This window comes from Ovis canadensis, chromosome 1 (assembly GCF_042477335.2).
Source record: "Ovis canadensis isolate MfBH-ARS-UI-01 breed Bighorn chromosome 1, ARS-UI_OviCan_v2, whole genome shotgun sequence".
Taxonomy (NCBI): domain Eukaryota; kingdom Metazoa; phylum Chordata; class Mammalia; order Artiodactyla; family Bovidae; genus Ovis; species Ovis canadensis.
Window position 1 is genome coordinate 217,900,274 of NC_091245.1, and position 5,672 is coordinate 217,905,945.

Consider the following 5,672-nt stretch of genomic DNA (forward strand, 5'->3'; position numbering starts at 1 on the left):
ATACACATTTATCAAACTAAAAAACAGATTATATTGATTATAAAACTTATTACTACTTTTATATTTCAAGCAATTAAAAAGTACTAATACTGTGGATTTAAATTTGTGTTTCGTTATTTCTATATGATTCCTATTATTCTCATTGCCCTTAGAGGTTACCTTCCTAGAACTACAGAAATATTAATTACCTTGAGTACTGTAGTGCCAAATTAAACAGCAGAAAACATCAATGCAGAGTAGCCAAGGTACAATTTCTCAATTGTCAGTATATTCAGCCTGGTTTCAAATCTCAGTTGCTGATCTCCAGGTTGTACTTCCTTTCAAAATTATGTTTGGAGCAAAGACTCTAATGGAAAATTTAGGATATACTATTTTGGGCAGAAACGAAGCCAGTGTTGATAAGAACTGCAAGGGATAAATGATGGCTATTAAAGCTAGAGAACACCTTAAAATCAGTCTCTGCTCACTTCATTTTTCAAATGAAGAAAAAGAGAAAAGATGCTGGTGGCAAAGAGACAATTAAGACAGCCTTTAAAATAGTCCAGGAATTGTGATTCTATGGTCTCCAACAGGATGATGGCAGTAAAAAAGAAGGCAAATGTCAGAGGTAGGGTAAACAAAACTGAAGACTTAACTGCTAACTGATTAAGTTGAAATGTAAGTTTTTGTCATTGGTATCATGCTATGGGGAATCGATTTTATTACAAAGGTGTAGCATATTCACAACAAAGGCCTTGTTTCTCAAAGCAATAAAATTATTAGAGCCACTCAATGGAGTGATTGCTGTGGAACAGTGCTTTCTTATATCCCCAACTGGACTGGTTATCAAATTGGGTTTCCTTCATACTATGCAATAATTTTAGGGGCTTCAAAACAGTGCTACCTAAAGTGTGATCTGTATGTTAGAACCAGTCAATACACTTATCAATTCACAGTGAGATAAATACAGAAATTGTGAGTAAGCATTTATAAACTTTAATACCATTTTAACATTGCTGTGACGTTCAAGAGCATGAGCAGAGTCACTTAACAATATATTGGTCTGAAAGGTTTGGGAAGGACCCTGGTCCTTCACAGACAATTTGAAAAACTCTGTTTTCAAAGACAGGGGAAGGTATTCAAGTATATGAAATTACAAAAGCAGGTGACAAAAATTTAATATTATAAATTTTATATTTTTATAAATATATTCATTTATCCATAGTAAAATTAGAACTATATTAACCAAAAAAGATTAAATAAAATAGTGTACATAAAATAGTTAGAACATGGCCTGGTACATAAAAATACTCCACAGTTGTTTCTGATGCTGCTGGTGATGTTGCTGGGACCTCTCTGCAGTCGCCAGTCCTGTTCCTGCTGTTCTATAACCATAGGGATTTTAATTCTATTCCATAGCTCTGCTACCGCCACCTTGTGCTTAGTGTTCCCTCACTGCTGGCGCAGACCCTACCCCAGGGTCTCTGCCTTATCGCTACGCTGTTCTAAACATGTTCACTGTTAATCAGATTCTTCCCTTAGCAGCTAAGTCTCTTGACTCGTTTTCTTAGTCAGTTTCAACAGGCGTTAACAGGATGTTAAGCCTAACAAGAACCTAAAAATACCTTAGGCTGTTTAAAAATCAAAATGCATAGTGTTGCTTATGAAAGTCAACTTACATCTTCCTTGCAGTTCTTGATTTAAAAAAGAACACATATTTATTTAGAGGGGTATAGCTGAAAGAAAGTAAGAGATCACCTAAGGAAGGTTAAGGAGTAAAACTTTGGTGACTATGTATCAAAGTCCATCATACATGGAACTCTGAGCAATTTTCTTAACCTTTCTTATCTTCTCTCTTACCCTGAGGTAGTAATTTTGCTTATCACCCCTTCAGCAGTGACTAGCAAAAGTATGTGGTCAAGAAATAATAGCTATTGTTATTAACACAACCCTACATTTACAGAGGGGGGAAACTAGATCAAAGAAGCCCAAGATCACAGGATTGGTTAATAATTAACTAGAACTAGATGTCAATGCTCTTCCTCATACCCCTCACTGATTTTATAACTCTATTCTGAAATTCTATAAATTCTTAGAGATGCCTCAGCATTGCGTTTATTTGTGTCTTGGAAAAAACAGGCAACTATATATGTATATCAGGTTCAGCATATGTTTTTATCCTGTGCATTCATTAATTTAATTCTGGAAATGCGGTGGTATAGACCTGTAAATGGGCTTCCCTGGTGGCTCAGCAGTAAAGAATCTGCCTGCGATGCAGGAGTCACAGGAGACACAGATTCAATCCCTGGGTGGTGAAGATCCTCTAGAGGAGGACATGGCAACCCACTCCAGTATTTTTGCCTGGAAAAAACCATGGACAGAGGAGCCTGGTGGGCTACAGTCCATAGGGCTGCAAAGAGTCGAACAGGACTGAAGCGACTTAGCATGCACATAGCACAGACCTGTAGAAGGATAGAAAAAAGGAAAAAGAATAAAGCAACTAAGTTGTATTTCCTCTATTTCCTATGTATGTGCCACCACTGGCTAGTGTCTGCCTTCAGGAATTCTCATGTATTAATAAGCTGTGTTTAGAAAATAATAAAAATCATCATCATTGTGAATTTATTCTATAAATGGTTATATCTGGGCTTTCTTTCTCTTCTAAACAACAGAACCAACTCAGTCTAGCTAGTTTTAACAGAGAAGGGCCAATCATTCTCAGAGGTTTGAGCTTCTTGGTGCATACATGCTAAGTCCCTTCAGCTGTGTCTACTCTTTGCAACCCCAGGGACTGTAGCCCCCCAGGCTCCTCTAGCCATGGGATTTCCCAAGCAAGAATACTGGAGTGGGTTGCCATTTCCTCCTCCAGGAGATCTTCCCAACCCAGGGATGGAACCCACAGCTCCTGCACTTCCTGCATTGCAGGTGGATTCTTTACTACTGAACCACCAGGGAAGCCCAAAGCTTCTTGGAGCTGTAACCAAAGCCATGAGACTGTCCACAGTGCCTCTGGGAACAATGAGCACAGATAGTATCACCAACCTTCACCTCTGACGCCACTGAGAGCTCTGTGCCTCAGCCAGACTCTTCATAATGCTCTTATGAGTCAAAGGCATTCCATGAGTGCCACTGACGGCAGAACCTAGAACATACGCTGGGTGTCTGAGATGAGAGAGAGATTGGAGAGGTAACAAGCATAGTTTCTAGCTTGCAGACCTGGTATTCACAGTGTGGGAAATTGTGAACAGTTAGAATACTCAAAAGATTCCGAGAGGCCACAGACTTACAAGGTGCCCACTATGGTTCTCATGCAAGTTTTCTTTGGAATAATGTCCCATTCACATACTCCCAAACATATTCAATATAAGGTATATGAAGGATCAGATGATTCACTCTTTAACATGGAATAAAATGAGTAGTTTCAAGGAGATAAGTACAACTTTTTGTTCTCTTTCCCTCCAACACTTCCTCTTTATCCCTTACTTTCCATCCTACTCTTCCTCCTTTTCCCTCATCTTTTTTTTTTTTTTTTTTTTGGTATCTATGATTTCTCTACAGGGGTTTCCTAGGTGACTCAGTGGTAAAGAATCTGCCTGCCAGTGTAGGAGATGCAGGAGACATGGGTTCAATCTCTGGGTCAGGAAGATCCCCTGGAGTAAGAAGTGGCAACCTGCTCCAGTATTCTTGCCTGGAGAATTCCATGGACAGAAGAGCCTGGTGGGCTACAGTCTATGGGGTTGCAAAGAATCAGACATGACTGAGCAACTGAGCATGCGTACACACGTACATGATTTCTCTAAATGTTTTTCAATAATCTGTATAAGTGACAACTGCATTAAATTTTAAGAAAGTATTGAGTGAATTACCAAGCTTTTTCATACTGTTAATGTTTTAGGTATTCATATCTACATTTCACTAAAATCTCTCTCCTGAGGTCCACAACTATATGTTGAACTGCCTACCAGAATCTCACTTTGGAAGTCTCACAATTTCTCAATCTTTAGTAATCCCCAAACTGAACTCAATATTATACAAACCTCCTTCTGCTATATGTTCTAAGTGAATGTGCCACCTACCCAGTTGCCCATGACTTTAAAAACTCTGGAGTCATCTTTAACTCCTCCCTTTTGCGAAGTTGGAAAAGTCCAGCAGTCCTGTGTATTATGCCCCTCTAAAATCCATCCAGTTATTCCCACCCCTCCTGCTACTATCTTATTCAGGTTTCAGCTCTTTTCACACAGACCTTGGAAGTAATACTTCCAGGCTAACATCCTTACTTTCATCTTACCCTACCCACTACAGGCATATATTATCAGAATGATTTTTTTTTAATGTTGATCTGATAATGTCAATTACCTTCCATTCAGTTCAGTTCAGTCGCTCAATCATGTCCAACTCTTTGTGACCCCATGGACTGCAGAATGCCAGGCTTCCCTGTCCACCATCACCAACTCCCGGAGTTTACTCAAACTTCACGTCCATCGAGTTGGTGATGCCATCCAACCATCTCATCCTCTGTCATCCCCTTCTCCTCCTGCCTTCAATCTTTCCCAGCACAGGGCCTTTTCCAAGGGGTCAGTTCTTTGTATCAGGTGGCCAAAGTATTGGAGTTTCAGCTTCAGCATTAGTCCTTCCAATGAATATTCAGGACTGATTTCCTTTAGGATGGACTGGTTGGATCTCATTGCAGTCCAAGGGACTCTCAAGAGTCTTCTCCACCACCACAGTTCAAAAGCATCAATTCTTCGGTGCTCAGCGTTCAACTCCCACATCCATACATGACTACTAGAAAAACCATAGCTTTGACTAGACAGACCTTTGTTGACAAAGGAATGTCTCTACTTTTGAATATGCTGTCTAGGTTGGTCATAACTTTTCTTCCAAGGAGCAAGCGTCTTCTAATTTCATGGCTGCAGTCAACATCTGCAGTGATTTTGGAGCCCCCCAAAATAAAGTCTACCACTGTTTCCATTGTTTCCGCATCTATTAGCCTGAAGTAATGGGACTAGATGCCATGATCTTAGTTTTCTGAATGTTGAGCTTTAAGCCAACTTCTTCACTCTCCTTTTTCAGTTTCATCAAGAGGCTCTTTAGCTCTTCTTCACTTTCTGCCATAAGGGTGGTGTCATCTGCATATCTGAGGTTACTGATATTTCTCCTGGCAATCTTGATTCCTGCTTGTGCTTCATCCAGCCCAGCATTTCTCATGATGTACTCTGCATATAAGTTAAATAAGCAGGGTGACAATATACAGCCTTGAAATACTTATTTCCTGGTTTGGAACCAATCTGTTGTTCCATGTCCAGTTCTAACTGTTGTTTCCTGACCTGCATACAGATTTCTCACGAGGCAGGTCAGGTGGTCTGGTATTCCCATCTCTTTCAGAATTTTCCATAGTTTGTTGTGATCCACACAGTCAAAGGCTTTGGCATAGTCAATAAAGCAAAAGTAGATGTTTTTCTGGAACTTTCTTGCTTTTTTCGATGATCCAACGGATGTTGGCAATTTAATCTCTGGGTCCTCCGCCTTTTCTAAGTCCAGCTTGAACATCTGGAAGTTCACAGTTCATGTACTGCTGAAGCCTGGCTTGGAGAATTTTGAGCATTTCTTTGCTAGTGTGTGAGATGAGTGCAGTTGTGCGATAGTTTGAGCATTCTTTGGCATTACCTTTTCAGTCAAGGTCACAAGTCAGC